We start from the raw sequence: 27,703 nt of genomic DNA on the forward strand, positions 1-27,703 counted from the left end.
AATGTGGCAATCGAACACATATTGCGACAAAACCAATCAGATTTACCCAGACTTAGGGGCATCGATTAACAGTGAAAATGACCATTTCTGCCAGAAAAGGGAATGAAGAATATCTTAACTTTAAAAAAAATACCCCTAAGCCACTTAAAAAAAAAAATGACTCAAGATCAAAACATCTTGCACGAAATGCCACCTAAAGGAATATATATATAATAACTTCATGCTCTTTAATGAAGGATGAAAATATAAAAATATAAATTCAGCAGGGTATCGATAGAACATACACAGAATCCCCAACCACACATCCGTACCAGCTCCCGGTGGTCAAACCCTGCTAGCCACAGAGCTAATCATCCACAACAGATGTTCAAAAATGTTCAGCTGGATTTATGACAGAGCTCAGAGGAATAGCCAAGTCAGCCTCTGCTCTGGGTGCTCTTTTTTTCCCCTGTCGTCTGTCCTACAAGGACGAGGGATTGCACCAAGAGAAGGATGTCAGCACTACTATTCTCCCGTCCCCAAATTCCCTTGCTCTGTGAGATTTGCCATCCGAGACGACAGCGCTTTAATAGATCACACAGCCACAGGACCTTGAGAGAAGTTTGCTCATTTATCCCAGTAATACCGCGTGGACTGTAACTTGGCTCATCCGGCAATGCTTCAACCATGTTCCGTCGTCCATGTAATGATTTTTTTTTAATCAGTGATATTGCTGACGCTGCAAGCTATGGCCAAGACAAATGCTTACAGATGATTCCATTCATAATATTTAGCAATAGCAGGGATCAAATATTGCATTTAAGACTATGCAAGTCACCTAGTAATCAACATATTTAAGTTCTTCATAACGTTTGGTCAGACCAACATATCGTAAGTAAATAAGTATCCAAGTGTGCCTTGCTTGGCTCCCATCAATCGTAGTAAAACTGCACTGTTACCGACAAAATACAGCATTTTGAAAGAATTCAACTAAACGATTCAAACTGCTTATGATGGGTTTCCGCAAAGCGGTAACGTCGACTGTCTCCTAGGCTTTAACTCTGCAGCAGGAAATGGCGAAGTGCAATGTGTTCTACATTTCTCTGCGTCGCTAACAATGAGCGACAGCTTAATTTCACCGGCGGCTGCAGATGTGGGCATGCAGCAACAGAGAGCTACAATTGTTTTATCTCCAACTTTTTAGTCGAGTTTGAACAAAAAGGATATGGGTCATCTGATTAAACCGTAATTCCACCGCCTGTTCTGGGTGTCAATATAATCCTGCTCATACAAACTCTTGAAATTGTACAACTATCTGCATAAAAAAAGACAGCCGTGCAGGAATTTTGGAAGCCTGTCATCGTATTACAAAGACACGAGCAAGCTGAGAAACTTCTGGAGAACAATTAGCACCCACGCACCCCTGGAGAAGAAGCAGAAAAAAAAAGTCTGCAACAGACATAAACAGCGTAGGTGTGCATGCTGAAGTCAAATGTCATGTTCTCTCACGATCAAATCGGAAAATAGATGAAACTACCGTGAAAGGTAAAATGAAAGATTCAAACAGACAATTTGGTTAGCAGGATTTCTTGATGTTGGCCAACTTTCCTCATTTGTGGGAGATTTCGACAACTAAAATAGTCATTACCCCCCAAAAAAGGATTTTCTGTTGAAAATTTGTGTGAAAAAACAAAAACAAACTTATGAAATGTCGACACTCTTTTAAGATCCAACAAACAGTTTAATAAATCTCATTTCAGTTAATCTTATTGATAAGCAAATCCGAAATCAGCCCAACGATCATTGCTAAGATGTTCAAACCGTTGCCTCGGGTGCGATCCTTTTACTACTTCCCCACCCCCCATGTTTGGGTAGGCTTGCAAAGACCACCACTACCAACCCCCTTTCCAAAGAATGAATTTATAACATTGTGACAAGCACCCATCCCCCACAACACTGAAATAAGGGTGACAACCTTTTCAATCTAAAGGGACCCCAGAAGCCTCAGTAGTAGAGCGATTGTAGCCGGTGAGGAAACAATGCTTGAGAACACGCCGAGGCTGATGAACACCTGGATCGAGCCAGACAGCTTCACTTGGCAGTGCTCTGCTACAGTCAGCGTTTGATCGGAAGAGAGTTCGCTCGAGGCAGCAGGATGGGGATGAACCTTTATCAATATGACTGTCTGAGCAAGGCTAACAAGTCCAATCTGCCAAAACCCTCTCACGGTCCAGGGAATAAAATCTCCTATAGAGTCAGGCTTGGGCTGGGTGACAACACAGCTGACATAAGGAAAAAAAGCTTTGTATCATTCATTTTGTTCCACTTCAGAGAAGAATGATAATTTAGGCTTCATTCATCACTTCTGTGTAAGAACACCGTTAAAAATCCCTTTTGTGAACACAACTCCAATGCACTTTTTTGTCGCTTCCTCCGCAATTGTGGCTGCGAGCCAAGTAGAAAAATGCTGACCCATGTCATAAACAGTGAGTTGTGAAAGTTAGTGTGCTGCTGTTCCTGATAGTCTTCTAACATGAGCGCTATGTCATCATGGCCAAAGACACAGCTGGGCAACACCTGTTACCAACATGACTCCCTTTCACTCCCTGGTCCCGCCGGAGTTGCTCTTTACAGACGCTTGGCCACTGTTCCTGTCAACTTGTTAGCTAATTTCCCTTTGGACTGCCAGGGAAAAAGCATGAAGTTCCTACAGATAAGGGTCGGACCGTGACTGACAATACAATGAACTATTGGGAGCTATGTGCAAACCAAATCAAATCCCAACCAAAGGGCTTTAAAAACTGAAAATTGGAATGACTAAAGGATGTGTGAGAAAAAGGCAGTGACAGTAGCAAAAATTGATAAGGCAAGGTACAGTCAGTGTTGTACAAATATGTATGTATGTGTCATTCATTGTTCAATCCCAACCGAGGTGGGCGTGACTCGTTTCCGCATAAGGAGTTGTGGGTTACGGGTGGAAGTACACAAGGGAAGGGAAAGAAGATGAGAGGTAGAGACGGAGGAAAGGCGCACATCTTTACCCGCTACTCATTGAAAATCAAAAGCAACGAGCACTCTAAATTACACTCTGCCATTGAGAACCGACGGGACGCGCACCCTCCAACGGGAATGACGGAGAGCATGCCTCCGAATGCGCGCGACAAATCATTTTTATCAGGCACCCCAGCGGGTATTGACAAACTGGGGATGCATTTAGATAGCCCAATTAAAATGAGGAAATGAAGCGCCACTGAAGCGCCGTAGTCCCTCCCAGCCCCCCTCTGCCCTCTGGCCCCCTTCTGCTCCCCACAGAGAGAGGCTGGCTTGCATTGGATGTTCCCTGTTGAAGGAGCCCCATAGTTTTTGAGGTGAACTACGTATTACAGATAGAGACAAAAGTGGCATAACATCATTTCGCACCGCGTAGCTCTTGTTTGCACAGCTGTATTTCTGAGATAATGGCTGCACCTGATTTCGGATGCTCCCAACGGGCACTGAGGCAGCGTGCGAGACAAAGGCTCCGAGGCAACACGATACAACTTCAAAGGCTAAGTTAACGATCAATGATATTGATGTTGTTTTCCCATTTATCTAAACTTATCTTAGGTGGAGACCTCCAAAGGCATCCTTGCTCCCACTCCCAAAACCAAGGAATTGTTCGCTATCCCCGACTTGTTTGCAGTACAGAACCTCAGCAATTAGTTCACTATAGTAAAAGACAGAAGAATGACATGCTCTTCCAATAAATAGAAGTTACAGTATGTCTACTGTATTAGCATTTATATAAGAAGAAATGAGTGATGGCTTCCTTTGAGTGCTGCTTATCAGGTTTATGTTCGAAAGTATTTAGTGTTATTACATACTAAAGCTCAGAAATATGAGAAATGCTGCTCTTGTATTTGAAACCAGCCAGCAAATTATATTCCCCCTCTACATACACCACTTGGCAGACAATTTAAGCTTCTGATTGCACTGTAAAAACAAAAGCAGCAACAATGTGTTGGTCATTCTGAATAAATGTATACAAGGGTCAACTTTTGGTGTTGTTATATCTTGGCTCTGCACAACAAGAGAGACGAGGAATGCTTTTAGCGGCAGGTTTGAGCCCTGGGGAGTGGTCCCGCCTCAGTCAAGCGTCGCCGCTCTCAGTCTCAGACAAGCGTGCCTTCCGGATGCTTCCCCCCTAATATGTTTCTGGCTTGCACTGACGATAAGAAGCCGGCACTCAAAAAGACAAGTTGCCTGACTGGCTACAGTGAAAAGTGTCAACTGCTGCTTTGACACTCCCTAGCTTCACACCTCCATGCCCCTTATGTATTCTATTTAAAAAAAAAATGCAACATGCTGTAGCTTGCAATCTCAAACCTTCCATTGTTCAAATAATGGCTCATTAACAAACTGGAAAAGTTACAGTTAACTTCAGGTTTGTAAACCCATTAACGGAGTCTTGCAAAACAACACGTCAGTTTAAAAATGATGCCCTAAACGGCTTAACTTCCTTGTGCAATGCAACACAAAAATCCCGATAAAAAAATCATGCCAACTACATGCAAGCAGTTACGAAAAAAAACGTAACATCCTTAGTTGTTAAAGAACCACAAATAGCTGTCAAAGGTTAAATAACATTCAATACTAGTAAAAGTACTCAACCGCTGACAACACAGAATCATAAGCAGATAGAAATGTGTTTCCAAATTGCCATGTTTCTCCATGACTGAAAATACACAAGTATCAAGTTGTCAATCAGAACAGAGCAACTAACAAAAGCAACGCCCCCGTCAACAAAACCATGATGGACTCTGGATAGAAGACTTTGCACTAACAATAAGGACATCATTGTTAACTTATTTGAAACGCCACTAAAGGGAACATTGTACACACTTGGAATAACATTTCAACATACTCCCAGATTTTTGCAAACCAAGTAAAAAAGCTGCACTGGACTATAAACCGGAGGCATCATTACTGACAAAAAAGTAGCGGGTCACAGTACCTGAATTACGGTATTTAATTGAAATAGCTTGAGAACCAATAACACTCTCGGACATTCAAAATGTCTGCCTGGTGCGTAGCTCTGCCTATTTCCCCAATCTGTGGATTGATTGCATTCTGTGCATGCATGAACTAAATTGAGACTTTTAAAATAATTTCCAAGCATGAACTATTGAACTCTATTAAACAATTAAAGTAAGACAAAGAAAGAGGGGGAAAGGCAAGAAGGAAAAACAAGTAAATACGCATTCCTAATACCTGACTAATCCTTACATGGTGGTGGACTTTCACGTGAGAGATGAAAAGCCTGCCAAGTGAAGGGAGTAATCCATCACTCATGCCATTTCGTTTCAACATGGGGTGCCTTTCTTCAACGGGGGCTTGACTGACTGCAAAATAATAGCCCAGTGTTGACCAAAGAAAATGGTGGGCAGGAAAAAAAGAAATGACCAAGTCTGGGATAAACATGCATTTTTGGGCATCAAAAGCTAAGGCCACTTAGGAGCAATATGGCTACTGAATGTGGGAAAGAGATAATGACATGCATCCATAATGTGTTCTAAACGGACATTAAAGAACCTCACAAGAACGCTAGACTGCGTTTCTCTCTATTTAAAACGTGTGGTGGGGGGATGACAAATGGACTTCAAGTCAGGCCTGAAAAAAAAATTAAGGGAATAAAAAATTCAACACATACCTTCTTATTATAGCATTGCTGCCTCATACACTAAGCGAGAAAAAATGAGTGGTTTCGCACGCTTGCTAATGGGAGGAGAAAAGGTACTTTCAGCCTCCCTATTTGACTTAATATAGAAGTTCCATATTCTAATTCTTGCATGTGGGGCTTTTTGGCACATTAAATCCACAATGAAAATATCTGGTCCTTAGAAAAGAGAGATCCACGAGGGAGGTGTGAATGAACAAGGTAGTACAGATCTCATCTTAAGAGAGCCAAGAGTAAAATTCAAAGCCCACTGTGCCTCATCACAGACAATCCTTACCATGTGTCATGGTGAAAAGACCTCTTTGAGCTGTGGACAAAAGATGTGGGTAAAATGCTACTTCGGATAGAAATGTAGAATGCGAACGAAGCAATCTGACCGCCGATGTCTGCTTTTCCGACGTCCACCGCGTATATTACGCATTTCTTTTAATATCTTACCAAATGGAGCTTGTGGAACAACTAAACCCGAGCTTTGGCTTTTGTTAATAGTCACAAAGGGCGAGTTAACTGCAGAGTATATTACAACTCTGCTGCTAAGGCAAGTCACCGCATAACAGGGCTGAATTTAGTCCACTTTCACAGCTGTTGTCCCAATGTTTGTTGGGATGAGGGGTGTGTCGGCATAGCAATGAATTCCAGTTTTTCTTTTGATATTTTGAAGTTTTAACTATAATTCTTAGTGTTCTTCCAGATCCATTTTTGACGAAGAACTGAGACATCTGAATGTGAATTCATAATAATTCAATTGACAATAAATGTCCTTTTCATCCATTTTGTTTACAACTGTTTATAACTGATTAGCGTGTTAAAATGTTGCACGTTGTTCCGTGAATGGATTTGTTGTAAGCTTGCCTGTTGTTTCCACAGCAAGGTACCAAACTGTAATTTTTATCTTAGCATTACACCGTCCATTCACTGTGTTCGTGCTGTTCGCTTGCTACCCCGCAAATAGAAAACTGAAACACTGTGCGACCATGTGAACACTTCCCACGTTAGTCATGTTGGCAAAGGGCTCAATTTGGCCGATCAAAATCATTAGCGCAACAAGCCCTGCCAGATTAGGGTGACGTGTTCTGCCAGTTTGTTTATCCACTAAGTGACAGGTTTGCAAAAGACATACAGTTTGTAGTTGTATATTAGCTTCACATTAACTACCATAGTGGTTTGTATTTTCCTCCAATTCTTGAAATGCTTAAATTGGCAAATAAAAGGGACTCAAGTGAAGTTTATCATCAACTAAAAAGTGTAAATTTGATACAATTTCCGTGTTGCCTGAGCTAGTTAAAACACTTAAGTTAAATCATTGAGGATTATTGTCTAAATACACTACCACAACACTGACTGTAAACAATTAGAACATATTTTTCTCTCTCCAGGATTTAGACCTACATTGCGAAGATTTACAACTCCTTGGGGAATTAGCAAACAATGTTGGATGATTTACAAGAGGATGAAATAACTTTGTACCTTTTTTCTCATTTGGCTGACAGCGTTGATTTATTATATTAAATAACAGCTAGATCTAGGCCACCTATATTGCTGGAGGTGTTGGCAAAACTGTGCCCTTATTGCGCTATAAATGGTGTTCAAATGTGGGCACAGTGACAATAAAAAAGAGCTATGTACAGTGTATACATCTGCTGGTTATTTCTACCATTTGAGCAGCACGTATGCAGATACATATTGAAATTCTGCCACCTATTTCTGGCCTATTTAAGCCACAAAATGTGTCCGCCACTGAATTAGAAAAAACATGCAGCGTTTCTTTGAGTGACTATGTAAATTAGCCTACATGTCACACATTTCTTGCTTAATTGGCAATTTAAATGAAGTAAAAAGTGACTAAATAATACAAGTGAAGGAATGAGATAGACTCTCCGGAGGCAAAATATGACAAAAATACTCTGCAAGTTGGCCTAAATTGTGGTTATTAAAAGTGACTAAGTTGTCATATTATTTTAATCTTTAAGTAAACTCATTTCCATTCTCTGTCACCTCCTTGCCAGCAAACAACATTACCAATTATCCTATACATATATAAAATAGTTATCAGTACGTTCCTTAAATAATCTCCACAAAGAGAGGTTAGAAATTGCCAGGTAAATGCAAAGCTAAACGCCAATAAGTAGAGAGGGTCACGGAGCACATTCCTCATTTGCATCACATAGTGGGTCAGCTCCCATAACAGTTCCATTTGGGTGTTAAAGAGGTTGAAATGTTCTGTATTTTTGATTCATCAGACATCTGAAGACTGTCAAATGTATGCGCCATTGTGAAAAAAAAATGGCATAGGCACGAGGTTGAAAGATTGAATAACAATGGTGCAAAAGTTGCATCAAAGTCAAGCACTGATCTGAATTGTCATGTCAATGCCGACAACGGGGGTAAAATATAAGACGAAATGCTTGGCTTTCCATTGATCAGCGCGGAGTTTTGATTCTACTTGTAATGACTAGGTAAACAGATTCAAGGTATCATAAATGACATCAGATGAAGCAAAGGTGAGATCAGTGCATTTGACTTCTTGTTATGATTGTGCACACCACCTGATAAGTGCAAGCCACCTAAAAGGTCAAAAACTGGGGCAGGAGACCTGTTTGTCTATCTTTTTTTCCCAGTACTATTTTGTCTTGCTCTCAAAAGGCAGACAGACAAACAGACATCCTTGAGGCCCTTCTACATGCTTGCCTGCGTCAATAATACAAACTGACGTGCACAAGATACTTTCAAGGAGAAGCCGTCGGTTCGCGTCGGCTAGTGTGCTTGCCGTGAAACTGGGATGAGAACTGACAATCCTCGGGATAGTCTGCGACCCACCCTTGTTGGGTTAGCTCGGTCCCTACAGATTTCCAGGGCTTTTGCTCGCAGCTAAAATAGATAGGCAAGGGTACAGACGAAGACTGTTGATTGAAAATATGAATAATTAACAAAATGTCAAATCTTCAAATCCTTTTGCTAGGCTGTTTTCAAGGCAAAATATTTTTCAAGGATTTTCCTAGGGCACACAAATTTGAAGCTGGGACACATGCAGAAAGATAAAAACCAAGTCATATGATCCATTTCTACAGCTTTAGTCTAAAGCGGCTAATTGGTCGAGACATTTTGCTTAGGTGGCTTAGCATCTTAGCCACAGGGGGATTTGAAGTGGGCGTGGTAGATTAGGATGGACATGGTTTGCTAGGGGTCACGACCTAAAATACGCTGATTCAAGAAGCTATGTCATTTTTCCCCCCAGTAAAGGGCTACGATTCAGTACAATAAAGACCAAACAATGGGACAACGTCCTTCAAAAGTTGCACAATCAATCCTGGGTGTCAGACAAGATGTCAGCAAATCTCCCGAGACTTCAGCAAATCTCCTGACACTTTAGCTCAGTAGATTAACTCCACAGGTATAGGCTGACTAGCAACAGAAATGTCTCTTTAGCTCCTCAGTAGTACAATACCTTTAGATAAGTCAACATTGTGACAGTGGAGGAAACAATATGGTATCATGTCAACAAAAAATCTTAGGGGAAACACGAATGTTGCACCAGGTCATTCTTGTCTACCTTAGAAGAGGTTGTCTCCAAGGAAAATCGGACATGCTATTAGTTGCTTGGTAAATTCAACTCCATCCAAGCTGTTTAGTACAATATGGCCTTATTCTCAATAATAACATGCCAGTCATAGTGATAATGTCATCACCTGTTTTCGACTAGACTAGATTGGACATCAGTTGCCTCCACTTTGGGTGTCTATTAAGTGAGTTATACAAACTGACAGATGATCGGTAGAACCATGTCTGCCCTGATTGTTCAATGATGTATGACAAAATGTAATAGCTAAGCACAGCCTTCTATCCCAGCATAAAAGACCTAGAGTTGATTTTTTTTAACGCGTAAATAAAATCCTATTAAACTTACAATTTAATGTCAAGGAGTTTCAAATCACTATCATTTTCAAACTATTTTTCCTCGACTAGTCGAGCAGTGCTGAAGCAAAGTGAGGCGCGGGATAGACATGTTCATTATCCTATTGCTGAGACAAACACATCTGATGGATTAAACAGTGAAATATTACAAGATGCTTGAACCGCTGTCCTGCTCTGGGAGATCAAAGTGGGCCCTGAGGGTCTGGTGAGCAACGGGGGAGCGGGATTGGTTGGAGCCCAGCTCCAAAGGAACAAGTGCTGGACCGAGAAGATACAACATCAGAGGCGTGCACTGCATTCCCTTAGGCTTGTTCCTTCACAACTGTCAGCTTACCGTGTACAAAATGAGCCGCATATAGAGGAAGGGGTTGGAGGGGTGAAGGGGGGGTTGCCAACATTCTGTCAGGGAGTCCTTCTCATCTTACAATAAGGATAAGATTCGTTTGGTAACATGCCATTGAAGTGAAGATGCCTGATCTTGGTAGGAAATGAAGTTGGGATTTTGTAAAAGCGCCCCTCCTACAAACCTTCACCTAAATCAGAAAATGTGGCGCACACTCTAAAATAGGTCAAAACCAGACCTCCACCAAGGTCCAGTAGCCTTCAAACACTGTTCAGCAAAACTGAAATGAACTTGATCAAATGTGAAAACCTGGCAGTCTCAGGCTGTATTAATGTGGTGATTTAATAACAAAAAGTAAAGATGTCCCCAGTACGAGCATGTTATTTTTCTTGCAAACGGCTAGAAAAGCTAAAAATGTGTTTTAAAAATGCACTCATCATTTAACATAGGAATGCGTATGGTAGTTGCTCTGTTTATCAGTGACAAACACTATTATTTGCCTGTTGAAGGATGGCATGTCCGTGTGCACAAGTGCACAAACAGCAATGGGACAGCCAAATAATACTAACAAAGGTTCTCCCTCCTTGTGACTGTTCAGCATCTCAGCTAAGAAACGCTTGCTATTTTACCTCCAACAAAAAGGTGAAAATTTGCTGGAAATACTCTAGTCGTGTATTTTTTTTCCCCATCTTATCCGTTAAAGGTCAGAGGATTGTAGAAATGAAGTGTTGGTCTGACATTCTGTGAGCTGTTGAAGGTTTTCAGGGTTTCTTTATAGAGGTAAATACCATGTTGGATTGGTGATGACATTCACAAATAAATTCAACTCAATTAAAAATATAGAATACGGTCTCAGTTTTAACAGATACTAAACGATCAAAAATATAATCACAAATTATACTGTACCTTTCCAATAAACAATACAATAGAGGAATATTTACATACCTGCAGTCAAAAAACTTGGTTCCAAGACATCTGATATCTCTCTAGTCAAGAACAACAAAACTTGACTGCTCCGAAAGGCCAAATCTGATGAAAAATCGGGAAGGTACCAACTGATTAGTTTAAAGTTAAAAAAACAAAATGCAAAGCCTTATTAGCCAGCAAGTTAAGATAGATCACAGATACACGATGTTTGAATCTTCTCTAAACGCTACTGTATGTCAAGCCAACATTCACTGACTGGCTCACAGGTGTAAATGGGAAACAATTTTTGATTTAATCAAAATAAAGCAGGTAAATGTGTAGGAGTGTATGTCATTCTGATAATAATAACAAGACCCCCCCAACACAAAAACAAATGATTGAATTTTCAGAAGGATAGATTGTTCAGTTGTATGCTTCAGGCTATACACGATTTTATAAAGCCTTGCTCAAATGGAGTGAAGACAAAACAGCATTGGGCATCATTAAAATTCTAGACAGATGAAACTCAGAAAAATGTCTCCATGTTCCTTAAATTAAAAAACTCTTGCCTGAAAAAATAAATTTACTGCATATATACACATCATATTTACTGTATATACATCTTCTTCGATTGCAATCTTTCTACATTTTAGCATCTCCCATTCATCTACTTAACATGGTTAAAATTTTCTTCTAGTAAGACAACATTTTCGTCCGTTTCAGTTATTTTTTTCCAGCAACCTAAGAATGGCACGTTTATCAGTCAAGTGACTGCGATGCTCATATTTTCCGAGCACTACTTGATCTTCTCCAATTGCTTGAAAAAAAAAAAGGCATTTGCTTGAATTGATTTAGAGTAAATGCAATTGTAGTCCAGACGAGTTTGACACCACCTTGTGACATCATCTTTGTCGGAAGACCACAATAACTTTGATTGGATTAGTTTTTCAGCAAATGATGGCAGATCACTTAACCTCCAAAAATCCTTGCGTAGGCTATTCTCCAGATAGTAAGCCGTTACAGGTTGAGGATTACGATATAATTGCATTTTACATTGCAAATTCACAAATTGGCATCAGATATCTTTGATCTTCGTCATGGCAAACGCAGTGGCCGTAGTAACATATATGATTTATGAGTTGTGTTAAGCGCAATTGTTTCACGTCATTAAACTTGCATAATAGTGCATGGCAGTCATCTCAATAACGTAGCATGAAGCAATTACTAACACACACAAACGCAACACAGCAACACCAGCTTATACAAGTGGGAAGCACCTGCATTATGACATCTTTCGACCGCACCTACTGCTGATATTTTTTGAAAATCTTTCTTCAGATGCACAAATGAGGCCGATTAGTGATATTGCTTTTTTTTTCACCTCAATTTCACTTCAATGTCGACTAAATGTTCCATTCTGCTGGGATCATGTTCGTTTGACAGCCAAGTCGGCCATACTTTTTAACAATAACCATCCCATGGCACAAAGGAGGTGCTAGACAGAGGATGATGGAAAGAAATTAAAATGCGAGAGGAGATGAAGCGAAACAGATGCGCTTCTTGTGCAGAGGGTAACGGCGTCACGTGTCCGCAACAACAGCATATACTGTACAAATGCGTGGAGAGCGGCAGGCAGGGAAGCAGGCGGCGAGCGCAGTCACTCAATCATCGGCAGGACGTGAGCCAATCCATCTATTGCAAGTTGACTAGGATCCAATCACCATTCCCCAACAGGGCTAGAATGAAAGGACGGCTGACGGCCGACAGGCTGCGTAGAAACCTATGCTCTGGTTCTTGGAGATTGATTGCAAGAATCTGAAAGCGCTTCACTCGGCGGGGCGCATCAAGATGAGCGCGCCATTAAATAAAAAATAAAAAAAATCTTGGGTGACATGCCGTACCGTGTATCTGCTGTTCATTCAACTACCCAGAAAATGGATCAGACGTGATGATAACCACTAGTGTGCCGTGCTGCCCAGAGTATCCCCGTTTAAAGTTTAAAACCGTTTCGAAGGAAGAATACTTCTGTTATTTTAATGAAAAAATGTAATTCAATGTCAAAAAAGCAACTCTGACCCTTGCAGAATCGGTGTATTCAAGTGGGGTCAGAATGAATAATGGCTTGTATTCATTTTCCCAATAGTAATTTTGTTGTTTTATGTATCTGCTTAGTTCAGGGGTACGGTTAAGAAAGCCTTTTGGGGAACCTCCCTCGGAAAATCCCTTAGTGGCCCTTTGGCTAAATGAATAATTCAACAAAATCTTTAGGAGGAACAAAAACTATATTTTTCAACTACGCGATAATATTAAAATGGCCTTGCAGCCCAATTTGTATTCATGAGTAAATCCCATAACATCTCTCGGCAAATGTAATCAGCGGCAACATCAAAACTGACAGAGAATGGCTATTCATGAGGTTTGTTCGGCTCTGAATCCGTTTTGCAAGAACATGAATTAGGTTGGGATGTGGTGGTGGTTGTGGGAGCACTTGATTTTACATACTGCTGACCCGAGTCACAATAAAACTACTTAGCATCTGTGTGCTGGTATATTCATCGTACGTCTGCCAGACCCAGTGCGACTTAACGTGGTGACATGGTTTATAACCTTTCATTGGATTTTACCATGATGCAAATATCATGCATTATTTATCAGAAAAAAATGCTTCATAGCATAATGTCATGACTGGGCCAATTTCCTACTGATTAACTGTGATGCGGGATCTGAAGCTGCCATCACAACAAATATCTACAGTGTCCTCTAATGTTAGATGTAGACCACCTCAATCTACTAGTGATTTTTGACTAGGGTGGTTGAGGTGAATCATCCAGCTTCGGCGGTATGTTTGAAAAACCACAAGACGTGACAAGCCCAGAGAAAAAGATGCTGAGATTTTCTGAGGGAATGATGATTGGGGAGTATAAGGAATGTGCACGTTTGAGGGACAAGATTAGGAGAGAAAAATGGAGGCACATGGATAGATCAGTGTCAATTTGGATGAAACTCCGCGAGCAGGCACACACCATAATTTTGCTAGCATTGAAATTCCTTCTGACAAAATCAAACGAAAGATTGAGTAAATGAATCAATGGAAACTGACTCGAATGGCTGAATTTTCCACGGTGTCCCTGAACGGAGTAAATCATACATAGAAACTGTTACATGAAATCTTATTTAAGAATCAGTCTTTTTACCATACATACATTGTTTCAGTATTTGGAGGTCAGGACTACAGGTTTATGTCAGCTGACACTGAGCAACAACGGGTGGCATTAATCCTCAATGTAAAGTACACAGGAGGTACTCGAGGAAGTTGTTTACAGGCCAAACTGCCAGGAAAAGGAATAATCCTCATCCGTGCTGTCAGTTTTATTGACATGTGCAGGAGGATCAAGTCTTGTGCACTGGCTCTCTCCCGCCTCTTGCCATGTCACACAGAAACACAGCAGTAGCAATCTCCTGCATTGCACAGTCGAGCGGCTGCTGCTGCTGCTGCTTGTTGTTAATGTGAAGAGGCGCCTGCTTACATTGTAGCATTGCGCCAGAGGGGGCGAGAAGCACCTCAAAACAGAAACCTACTGAGCTCCGATTCCGTTGCTGGCAAGAAAAAGCCAGCACCGACCCCTGAGACATCAGTCACTCGCAAAAATGGTAATCCAAGAAGGAACTGTTTCATGTCATGATATTTTACAGTGCAAATGTGCTGAATTCCATTGGGTGTGTAGTATTGAAGTGGTGATTAATTATACTTGGCTGCAATCGGCAGAAGCACTGTCAATCCAGCCACAACTAGTTTAGTGTCAGGACCCTAAAAGTACGACAGCAGATCATGTGAAGTTTTATCATTATTAAGATCTTGAAATGTGAAAAAACTTTGTAAAAATGAATCCAACTTTGTAAATTGATGAATCATGTGATTGGAGCCTTACAGGGAAAAAAGGTGTACCCAAAAGCCTTATTTGTCCATTTTCAATTAGCACTTAAGAATGCAAAGGACATGATGTGCCATGTGTGATGTTTAACGAACATATTGTGAGATCAATAAGAGTTCTGTTCAATGTGTGGAATTGTGACTGAAGTTCAGTAAGTTTCTGATTAAAAGAAACTCCACCAAGCGGGTCTGTTGATTAACTCAAATATTTACTGTCTACTGGAGACGACAAAATATGAGTTCAGGAAAGTTGAGCCACATTAAAGACTGAGTCACAAGACTCCCTGGAAGCATTGGCCGCCTCGACTCATCTCATTAAATAATGATTGATGAATAAATCATAATCGAAAACCTCCCCTTGTATGAAGTCAAAGCTTTGAATAATTCTCTGCCATTTGCACTAAGTCAACCGACAGTATGTAGAACATGTACAGAGTGTACAGTTTTGGTGTATGCAACACCAAGTGTCAGTCTTCAAGCTGGCCAATGACGTTAACCGCTGCAGTACACAGCGTACGCAGCAGTGTGACCACGCTTATGAAAGATGCAGGAGCAAGAAGGAAGCAACAAAAGAATTGAACATTCTGTAGCCTAGGGTGTTTGGTAACACTGGTGATAGGGAGGGCAAGTCAACAGAGGAAGCTCATACACAAAATGTCTTAGGTACACACAAGTACACCCCAGTCCTACATTTATGATTAATCAAGGCATACGCAATTAAGTATCAGTCTCGAAATGTCACCAAAGGGGCGTACAATTGATGATAACTTGTATCTGGGGTCAAAACAGAAAGATATTCAGTAGCCACTGCGGTGTTTGGGAAGATTTAAGCAGTGTTTAGAATGTGGAGGGAAAAAAACAATAATACAAATCTGTCTGGCCTAAGGCCAAGGAAAGGCTGCGCTTAACAGTCATTAAAACACATGTTGCATTGGCAATAGCTCGGATTCGGTTTGACTGGCATCCAAAAACAAAACGCGAGCAGCTTGTTTTCCAACTGCCATATATTTTAAGAATTATTTACAAAAAGCGAACATTTTAAAGGGGAATGTCTTTTGCGCAGGAAAACTGGTAAGCTGTTGCTGACAACCCTAGTGACACATTAGGCTAAATTTTAATTCACTGTGAAAGATAAGTAACCGTCTTTCATATTAATCGTGGTCTGAACAATTTAGGGATATAGCTACCTTTTTGTTACAGTTCTACAAACACATTATTAGGTGTCTGCAGAAATTACACACATTACATAATACAACATTTTGTAAAATGTGTATTCCTGTAATGCATCTGTCAACTGTGGACAATCCATTTATATGGAGACTGGGGTTGTTATGTAAATTAGCCAAATGTAACATACCCATTCCGCTAATTTAATTTTATTTGTTACTTTCAAAGCATTAGCTATATCTATTTTATTGTCATGGTAACAAAATGCCTACTAGGCATTGTAAATGTGGACAAGGGGAGCAGTGACATATTTGCATGAAACAGAACCACCCCTAATGGGTGATGTATTTCTTTACTCTTTTTGCTTCTGATCAAAGAATATCCGGCCAGTTAATATGAAATCTATGAGTTTTGAAATAAATAAATAAATGTTTACTTTCACACTAAGAACTACCCGACACAACAGGTGGTTCAGGAAGGAACAGTCGGAGAGGGAGCATTCCAGATGTTTTCTATGCATCATTAAGCTAATACTTTGTATTGGTGCTTGGTTTTAACAGGAGTTTCAGCGCAGTTTCGAGGCTTGGGCGTTCGCGTCGAAGTGACATCCCTCCACTCAAAGCCAAAGGACTCATTGGAATGCTCCAAAGCATTGTGGTACACACAGTCCTTGACCGCAATGTGCCGCTTTAAATGTAAATGAGCCTCAGTGTTCCCGGGATAACGCTGTCATGAATATGCATACTGAGGCAAATTAACTTTGCTTATCTAATAATTAATGCTGCGCTCTGAGGAATTTGGGAGTACTCTGGATTATTGATTGAGAACCCCCGAGAGCCTTATTCTGTTAGCCACAAGGTGCTAAATGTCTTGTGTCCTTTGAATGGAGTCTTCCATTTTGGTTGATTTCATGCTTTGTTTTGCAGTAATGTGAGGCAGACATGACGTTTTTTTTTCCCCTTTCAAACAGTTGGTGTAGAAACCAGTCCTCAACGACCGCAGTGGGTGCAGATTTTCGTTCCAATCGATGAAGAGGATATACATTTTCATCAATCTGGTGTTTTACAAGTAGTCTGCTGATTGTCAGGTAATGTTTGTTTGAGTAGAAACCTGATTGGTTAAACTGTCTGTGCTTGATGAGGTAGAAGAAAAACCTGCATCGACTGCAGCTCTATCTGGAATAGTTTAGACACCCTTGACATAAAGGAACCATTGGCTGGAGTGGTTATTGACAGTTTCAGTGCATCCTTACCTGGTACAGAAAGGCATTCATATATTACTGGCTTTGTATAATTAAGAATGAATACTATTATAATAATGATGATTTATTTTCCTTTTTTTTCAAGCAAAAAAATGTAAAACGGCAAGTTGCTAAGGAAAATGTTACCCAAAAAAAAAAATCAAAAAAACATTTAAGAAGAAAGAAACAGGTGCTCTTTTTCAACCGCCAAGTAATGGCAAAGGATTTTGGGTTTTTATTTAAATGCCTTCAGGTTAGATTCACAGCAGGTTCTTTTGCTTTGCTTTACTTCAAACCCAATCTCACGCGTATTTTATGGCTGGCCAAGTACTGACTTTCCCCCACCTTTCCTTCACTTGGGAGAGACATTAGACTTTAAAATTCCACGTACAATATGAAAAGATGAATTCACTCGATCAATGTGGTCTCCCATTTTATTGAAAATATTTTCTCGAGGACACCAAAATAGGTTGACCATGGGTCAACTGTGTTTTTAAAGAGTTGCATTGAACACAACAGTTATTCCCCATCTCCTTTTTGCTTGCAACTTCCTCTTTTTTTATTTACTTAAAATATTATTGCTTTGTATTAGAAAAAATACAAGTTCGAAGTCCTTCTTTAATTAGTCTTCTTTCTAGCCAAACTATGCTACTATTCTCTAATGACAATAACTCCAGAACAACCAATAAGGACAATTTCATGTTTACACATATAAAACATGTTCTCATTCAGATTTTAGTTTACAGTTCTGCAACATAATTTCAACCCCACTCCTATTTATTTTAAAATGTATCCTTCTTTCAGACAAGATTTTTTTACTGGATCATTCCAAAATTAAAACATATAAAAGATTACACTTGACTCACTTCAAGTAAATTGTCCATAAATTCACCAAGGTTTTTCCCCCCAGCCAGACTTAATGTCTGAGCACCTCGTTAATTTCCTCAAATAGAAGGAGGAAACACACCGAGTTGAGTCGAGCTGGCAGATAAAGATCTGTCTGTCATGGAACCGTTGCTATAATCCACTTGTAAATGCATAGTTCTAAAATGAATTAACATCTATCTTTGTAAAGATTTTCAGATACTAATTTGCTGGATAGGCATTAATAAACAATATATGATAGGCGCTCCAGGTAACACAGAGTTCTCAGGGGGCATGCAGACATTAGATCACTCATTAAAACCCAAAACAACTGCTTGTGACACATCTAGAGTCTTCGAGTGGTTCGATAAGTCGTGAACTCGTGCAACATTTGTGAGCGGAATGAAACAGAACTAGTTTGAAAGTAAAAGGGGCTACGTGCTGCGCTTTGGGACTAAAAACAGGTGATGTTGGCTGAAACACAGTCTGTCACCTTTCATTTTAAACGCTTGAAAAAGTCAGTCAAATTTGGTTTGTGCCAGCAGTCCGTTTTTTGCCCTGCGGGCTGTGCAAACACCGGCCATTTTGGTGAGAAAGCGCAGAACCGCAATCAGCCAGAAAGGCACGATGGATGAGAAACCATGATTGTGGACAAGATCCAGAGGGAGTCAATGTTAGGCTTCCATTAAACAGGACAGCGGACAGTAGCCATCTTTGGCGTAATGTGTGTAGAGTTCTTGAAAAGTAGAGAGCAATAAAACATGTTTCTTAGAGTCGATTAGGGGGAAATGTGTATGTAATGTTGGGGTGAATTAAGCAAGTAATACGCATAAAAAAAAAATTGAACAGAAAAATTTGATAATCTAGGCCAGGGGTGTCAGACTCGGGTTGGTTCGTGGGCCGCTTTAACATCAACTTGATTTCACGTGGGCCGGACCATTTTAGATATAATATTTAGATTTTTTTAATAAATGGATTCAAAGAACTGCATTAAAAGCCCTAAATATTCCGTTTTTTATAGATAGATCTAAAACAATGTTTATTTTAGCTTTATATATATATATATATATATATATATATTTTTAGATATTACAAAATGATTTTTGAACTAAAAACAGAAAAAAATGATTAAAAAATTACAATTATTGATTTACAAGGGGGAAAATCAGGAAATCTAATATACATCTATACTCTTCATCTTAATTTGATCCTAAAACAGAAAGTCGGCACTCATGATTTACTTCCCCGGGCCACACAAAATGATGCGGGGGGCCAGATTTGGCCCCAGGGCCGCCACTTTGACACATGTAATCTAGGCTGTACTGTCTAACTTTGAATTTGTTTTGCAGTAAAAGCTGGGGCAAGAAAGTCAGTCAATAATCTTTCTTGAACTGGTCAAGGGGCAAAAAAATAGCATTCTTAAATGTGTTTACTGCTGATCTCAATTCCCAATTATAATGGTTACTATTCAGAACACAATAAATTTTCAAGCATTTGGCAGATATTTTTGCGATTTTGAAATTTTAGTCCTGAGAATCATCACATCACGAGTTATATGATATTGTCACTAAACTTGAAAATTGCAGAGGAACAACTTTCCATCGTCACTGAAACATGGCCTCGCTATTTCAGGAAATTTGTGTTCCCTTGTGACAGCAGATAAAAGCGGCAGAAAAAAAAGACTTCAAGCAGCTGAGGCGCGCACATCCGTATATAGACAGTAGATACAGACTAATAAAAGATATATTTTTTTAAAAGTTCATTCCTCGGCTGGATACGTAGAGAAAATGGGCTGCTTCTATCACCCAACAACTTGGGGTCCATAAATAAGCTTCTTACTATCTTTTGCCTTTTCAGAATACCTCACAGAATGGAGCTTAAATTGAAGATACATAGATTGCGAGCTTGGAGGTATAGAAGTGGGTTTGTAAGTACACACTCGATGTTTGTGTACATGCGACGGAGGCAGGCGCGGGGGCGACTCGGGCCAATACGTGACGAAAACCAAAGTGATCAGCCCATCTTGCGCCATAAATCAGTGCCTTGGTCAATGTAGCTGAGAGCATTTTCAAAGCCATTTGCAGACGATAATGCCAGCTATTCCTTTCAGCCTCAGGGACAATGTGGGATGGGGGTGCATGGAGCCAGCCCAATGAATCATTAGCCTTTTAGAAGTGCTGCAGCATAGATCTCACCTTGCCGTCCGTAAGGTCTTTCCCGATTCTAGCCAGTAGGCAAAAGCAGAGAGGAATGTCTGAACAATGTCTTTTTATAAAGATGGCTGGCTGGGCACAATAATTCAAGGCCGCGTAGACATAAAAGAGCAGAATACTGTAGTGTTTTGACGATCGGCACATAAAGTAAGGCTGTTCATTTACACATTAAACTCCAGAAACGGAAAAAGCACACGCTGGAAGACACTAGTGCTCTGAATAGATTTGTTTTTCTTTTTATCTATTTGTATCCACAAAGGGACAGAAATTGAATCAATTAGAGTTGACGGGTTGTCTTTTTTTAAATATAAACTTTACATTTGATCATTCAGAAAAGCAATTCCTTCACGAATAGTTCGAAATGAACGCTTAATGTAAAAATATTCGTGGTGTGCCTGTCAGTTGCCTTAAATCGTTGAGGTTTTTTTGACTGAGTGGTTTGACTTTTTTTGTTTGTGTGCTGAAGAAAAAAAAGGTCTATAACATGCAACTGTTTCTCCCTAGCACAGAATAAGAACAAACAAACAACAGAATTCAATTCAAAATTAAACATCTCAGATCTCAGACAACTCAAATAATCCTGGACTTTCGCAAACAGCATAGATCTGGCCCCACTCCTCATAAATGGAGTAATATGTGTAGACAGGGTCCAGTCCTTTAAATTCCTGGGGGTCCACATCACGGATAAGCTCTCCTGGTCTACAAACACCACGGCAGTAGTGAAGAAGGCCCAGAAATGACTCAATTTCCTCAGGGTACTCAGGAGGAACAACTTGGACACTAAGCTTCTGGTAACCTTCTATAGAGCCACTGTGGAGAGCATTCTGGCATACTGCATTACGGTGTGGTACGCTGGAAGCACGGCAGCAGACAGAAAGGCCATGCAGAGTGATTAACACTGCCCAGAAGATCGTCGGCTGCTCTCTGCCCTCACTGGAAGACATTGCCAGCCCTCGTTACCTCAGCAGAGCCAGGAACATTGTCGGGGACCCATACCACCCTGGTCACAACCTGTTCCAGCTGCTGCCCTCTGGCAGACGCTACAGGTCTCACAAAGTACGGACAAATAGGCTTAAGGACAGTTTTTTCCCACATCCATCAGGACTCTAAACTTGCAGTAACACGACACACAATCCCTTCTATGTAATAACTTCGGGGTGAGGTAACATGAAAAGACGTTGGGCGGTGATCTGCCTCCTACTGGCTGACTGAAGGTAAGTGAGGAGACAGTGAGAGGTAAGTGATCTGCTCGGGGAATGATGCGTGCGATGTATCCATCACGGCAGAATGCCAACGAGTCTGAAATTATCACTTATATGGGCCTTTTGCCGGGAAAGTGCACCTTACGGAGAAGCACTACCAATTTCGTCATACGCAGCTGGGTATGATGACAATTAGGCTTTTGTCGAGTCAATGATGATGACAAAGCCTATGTCCGATTATTATTATTATTTCACAATCGGCTTTGGTTAAAGGAATTTACAGTACCCAAAATAGCTGCATAAAACTGAAATGACTTAATTCTTCATTTTTTCACGTATCCTCTTATGATAGACAAATCGATTCATGGCATAGATTTTTTTTTAATGTTACATGAGGCACTATTGAGTGATTCCTACCTAATAATGCACGCTCTGGCCATTACGAGTAATTCAATGTCCATTGCCCTATTTAAGATCCACATAGTGACACTATTTGACAAAAGTGACTCTAAAACTATAAGTGCACCTCCACTCAAGTTGAAAACGATCGTCCTTCAAGAGCATTATAAGATAGACTGCAGTGCTAGTAAAATTGCTTCAAAGTTCAAACTCAATACAGTACAAGAGGTTATGCCGTTAATTGTTGTTGTAATTTGCAAATGAATTAATCGCATCGTTCTTTGGAGAAAATAAACAAAAGCAAGTTGAGATGCTTCCCCCCCCCCCAAAAAAAATAAGAAATATCATTCTGCCCTAATGCTTCCATCATCCTTCTTTGATATGAATGTCATGAGTAAAATGTCTCTCAATAAAATGGAGCGGTGCACCTACACACGTTCCCAAATCAAATTTCATGCTTTTTAAATCCCAGCCTTGAAAATTGGGAGTACATGTTCAGAGCATGAAAGTGCACATTAGTACGGCGGAGAGATATGTTTGACACCAATCACCATATTTATGAGTATAGCTACTTTTGCGTGAGAGGGAATGGAGTATATAAGTCTGACACTGAGCAAAGGCCGGCTGGGATTTAATGAGAAAAACAGTTTCATGCGCGTAATTAAAGCACAAACTTTGGACTTACTTATATTTCAGTCGGAATTAACATATCAAATTTGAAATACTGCGCTTTTCAGACTATCATGGGAAATCCTTTACTTTTCCCCAAACTGGCAGTGCGCATTATAATCGTTTTGCAGAACCAATCCGCAACATTACATAAATGTTTTGTGCAATTTCAATAGTTATTGATCTGTGTGTGTGTCTTGATAGTTCATTTTTTTTTAAACTGACACATTTAATTAGTGAGTAAAATGTGTGATCGAGGGACGTTAAAAGATAAGGAACAAATTATGCACGTTGATGCAATGAAATAAAAATTCATTCAATAATGGTGCGCCATATAATCTGGTGTTCATGACAGTCCAAAAAATTAGTATATGAATCATTTTTTGAATTCACCCTGCCCTTATTGATTGCTTTGTTTTTGTTTAATTTGAATGTCTTAAATTATCTTATTACAAAGTGTGTTTTGTGTGATTTTGTGAGATTTTTATGGATCAGTGTCAGGTGCGGTTCTGCAAAAAGTGCTTTGCAAATCAAGTAGAGTTGAGATTAGCAATGGAATGAGTTTGAATTTGTTTGAGTTATTTTAATTAATGACTAATGCATTATAATGCATTGAAACATTTTTTTTGTTTATTTTATTGCCAAAAGAGCCCAAAAAATGCACAAACTACCCTTTAAGTACCCTTAAACTTCCCGCTGCAATATTCCATTAATTTTCCAGGCGCAGCCGGTAATATTTGCATCATATTTCATCTCCACCATACTTTGTCACCTTGAAATGTACTTTTGACAAAGAATATGCTATTAACGGCATGGGCGTGGGGCTCATTTATAATATAGAGGGCGGTATTTAGATGATACCAAAAAAAAAGTCAAACGCGCAGCCACTCCATCCAAAAAGGAGTTTCCGCTTCTTATTACTTTGTGCTGTGCAGCGATAAGAATGGAACAATACAAAGCCAGGTCACTGACATGTGAAGTATTGTGGATTCCATCCTTATCGAAATCCCAATGATTGCTTCCATTATTGGAATACAGCAACAAAAAAAGTCTTTTCAAAGATATTTGAAACCTCAATTGTATTCGATAGACTTCAGAAGTCCAGTCTCACGGTAAAATAAAAAACAGCTCATAACAAGAGTGGTGAGGGAGATATCCTATGATTTGTATCTAAATTTCTGATTGTTTAGTTCCCTAGTGGTTGTGAAATGGAATTTAATCAAATGAGAAGGGAAAGAAAAAAAAAACATTTGTCATGATATGCAATGAACGCTGAATGGTTACATTCCTCAGCCAAGGTCTAGAGCTTGTTAGTTTTCTCCAGCTTTGAGAACAGCTACCTTTAAATCGAGTATCCTCTAATTGTGTCACTGAATGATTGCATTACACTTTTATGAGAGACACCAGTCTTCACTTGTGTCATTCTAAGGTTTTTGTCAAATCACACACGAGAAACAACTTAACAAAATGTAAAGATTATTTCTATTTCTTAGAAAAAGTCCATTTGGCTGCGTATCATTCATCTGACAAATAATTCTCCTCAAGCTCAGTATCTAACTTTTGTCAGCATGCATATTTTGAGGGCAATCTGTCGATTTTTATTCTTACTAGCATGGCTTTTAATGGTTTATTATGTATTCATCATGATTAAATATTAAAATACTGTATGCGTTACTCTACTGTCAACATTACGGAAGGAAAGGATCAACAAAAGAGGTCCAAAATGGCGAATTGCTTCATTAACTGGTCCTAATTTTTCAAAATATTTTCAATAAACCATCCTCCGCATATTATAAATCCTTTGGTCTCATCCTATATTTGGAGGACAATTCTAGCAGTCAATAGAGGTATTAAAAACAAAGTTATCAGCGAGCATCAACGGTATGGATAAATTTCATGTAAACAGGGAGGGATTGGAATAAACAAGCCTGTCCTTATCGGTGTGATTCATTGCTTGACCATGAGCCGCTATTTGACATGATGCGATGCTGTCAGCGCTAATGATCTCTGACGGCATTACAGCGCTGTCAGGAGGACACAGTCGGCGCTGAGAGCCAAGGCCCCCAGTTGCGAAAGAGCTGTCATCTCCCTTCCTTTCCAACAAACACTCCCATCCCTTTAAAGTCCTTTTCATGTGCTGCATCAGCGGAGGCAACCGTAGACTGCTAAGTGTGCACTTTCCCATTATCCGCCACTTTTCTATTGAGCAATCAAGAGCATAAAGTTTGTGTCCCAAATGATGTGATAATCAAATGGCCTGTTGCCAAATGTGTCAAAGCAACGTTCACTTCATCTGTCAGTCGGCAAGTCCTGACAAAGTTACTCCAATGTAATTCTTCACTGTCGAGGTGATTCGTATACTTGAAAGAACACTACGATATTGTCTTTTTTTGGTTGGGTACAGAGTTTAAACTACTCTTGGAAAAAAAACTTTAACCATAACAATCTACAGTGGTACCTCTACATACGAGCAGCTCTACATACGAGCAGCTCTACATACGAGCAGCTCTACATACGAGCAGATCTACCTACGATCTGTCTTTTTTGCCGCATCTCTTCCGTGTATAACAGATATCTACGAGCACTGGGCGAAGCTTGCATTTTCCCGTGTCACAGAGATTGCTCGTTGTCATGGATGATATCGTGTCATCGTGAAATTCCTTGGGGCTGGAGGTTAACGAGGCAGATGTGAATGATCTAATCGCCGAGTACCACGAAGAACTGATGACAGGATTTAATCGAGCTCCAGGTGAGTGAACATTTGGAGGTGTTGCTGTAACTCAGTAGCAAGGAGTAGGTGGACGAGGGAGGCCGCCTGGCTACAAAGGATATCAAAGACATGCTAGCGAAGCGGCAAGTTTTCTGATTTTGTAGAAAAGAGGCACCCTGACAAGCTGGCAAGTGGTCGCGCGTTATCGTATTGTGAGGACATTTGTGCGCGTCATTTTCGAAAGGGAAGGCAAAAACAAACAACTCTTGATGTGTTCGTTTTAAAAACTCCCGCTGAACGTCCATCATCAACCCGGTGGAGTCAACCCGGAGAACAAAAAAATTAAAACAAAATTAGAATTCAGTTTTGTGTAAAGTTACATTAAACGTATGTTTGAGTGTGTCTGTAGATAGTAATCAAAGTTAATTTAAATTTGTTCGTTCAGTTACGAGTGTGTTGCCGTGGATTAGTTCATTTCAATGGGAAACGTTCGCTCGAGTTACGAGAAGATCGACATACGAGCTCAGTCCCGGAACAAATTAAGCTCGTATATAGAGGTACCACTGTATTTACATGTCATTGCCTCCTATTTTCAAACGTAAGCATAATCAGGCTACTAAAGTGCTGTGACTGATTAGAAGGCCAAAATGGCATAGGCAAAATCCATTTACAGTTAAAGATCACCCTGGCTAATGCTTGCCAACACTGTATTCAATCATATCCTTATTGCGTGCCGTTATCTCTCTTATTTACTTCCTTTTCAGGTAGAAAAAAAATAGTCAGCGAGTTCAGGGAAGCCTTACTTAGCACGAGGTTAAAATCTCTAATATTACTCTGGAAATGACTCAACGTTTTCCTAATCCCCTATGACATGTGGATCATCAGCACATTAATTCATAAATGATTGAATTTTGCAGGTGATTTGTTAGTCACTAAGAAATATGATTACATGTAAAACCAACGTCCATTGCTTGGACATTCATCATCAAGCAAAAATTGCGTTGGTTGAAAGTTAGTGGTGGAGAGAGATAAGAGAGTTAAGCTTTCTTCCACCACTTGATAGCATTGTCTTTCTTTTCCAAAAGGCAATCGCTCCATATGCCTAATAGCCTCCTTCTAGACGGGCAACTCTTCTTTAATGAGAAACAGACAGAATTGATTAACACTTAACCTCTCGATGTTGTCCACACTCACCTTTTCACTCAGCAGAAACAACACACGATCTGCAATCAGGCAAGCAAAAACTACGCTTCTCATAAGACATTTTAGATCTGTTTCCAGTTTTTTCAAGTTGCAGAGGTTCCCCACAAAATCCCCTGATGTCAAATGGTTTAAATTGCCACCATTGGAATCTCCAGTGAGAGAGCTGGTCTCAGTCAACATTCCAATTGCTCCTAACATCTGTCGCAGAAGTAGCATTAAATCACTCCACCTCGATGTTGCCTACGCTAAGGAGAAAGCATTGTTAAATCCCACCAAGCGTGCTATTGAAGAGTACCCTCTCCCTATACAGCGATGATAAACAGGACAATAGCTTGCGGCGGCCCAGTAGATGCGACATAATCTGATGTCTAAGCAGAACATCTGAATATCTTCTGCGGTAATCTACAAGGGTAAGAATCACAAGCCGTGAGCAAGTGGACTGAACTACAGCGTGTAGCTAGGCGTGATGAATGTTGCTTCCAAGCAACCTTGGTAGTTAAATTCAACATTTTTCTATGGTAAAAAAAAATAAGTTAAATAAAAACTAGGCCTTGGCTTGTCCTTGTAAACGCCCTGAAAACAGGCCGGCACATCCACTGTAAAGCCCACAGAAAAGTCAATCCCACCCACCACAAACCAAGACACTACAGGCAAAAGCTCTCATTAAAGAGAGCCAGCGGCTTTGAAATTACCAAGAATTTACCAGTCGGGAGCAACTGGGAGTCAGTCGTGCCTGGCGGTTTCTAAGCGTGTGGCCCGCTGAGTAGATAGACTTCATAAATAGTATCAGGTCTGTTTCTTCCGAGTCGATTAGGGGGAAATGTGTATGTAATGTTGGGGTGAATTAAGCAAGTAATACGTATCAAGTATACGTACTGTCTGACTTTGAATTTGTTTTGCTGTAAAAGCTGGGGCAAGAAAGTCAGCCAATTATCTTTCTTGAACTGGTCAAGGGGAAAAAATCGGTTTGTGTAGACAGCATTATTAAATGTGTTTACTGCTGATATCAATTTCCAATTATAATTGTTACTATTGAGAACACAATCAATTTCCAAGCATTTGGCAGATATTTTTGCGATTTTAAAATTTTAGTCCTGAGAGTCATCACAGCACGAGTTATATGATATTGTCACTAAACTTGAAAATTGCAGAGGAACAACTTTCCATCGTCACTGAAACATGGCCTCGCTATTTCAGGAAATGTGTAATGTTAAGTCATTTCCAGAGTAATATTAGATATTTTTACCAC

At 40.0% G+C, this 27,703-nt stretch overlaps 1 protein-coding gene across 1 annotated transcript in view; it reads right to left on the bottom strand.

The window, feature by feature from the left end:
• Positions 1–27,703, bottom strand: part of ptprfb (protein tyrosine phosphatase receptor type Fb) — a 160,595-nt gene that overhangs the window by 129,027 nt on the left and 3,865 nt on the right. The window contains exon 3 of the mRNA XM_077616357.1: positions 10,896–10,979. The gene's annotated coding sequence lies outside the window, so the exon portion shown is untranslated. The remainder of the gene's footprint in view (positions 1–10,895; positions 10,980–27,703) is intronic.

The sequence above is a fragment of the Stigmatopora argus genome, chromosome 12 (assembly GCF_051989625.1).
Source record: "Stigmatopora argus isolate UIUO_Sarg chromosome 12, RoL_Sarg_1.0, whole genome shotgun sequence".
In the NCBI taxonomy this organism is placed as follows: domain Eukaryota; kingdom Metazoa; phylum Chordata; class Actinopteri; order Syngnathiformes; family Syngnathidae; genus Stigmatopora; species Stigmatopora argus.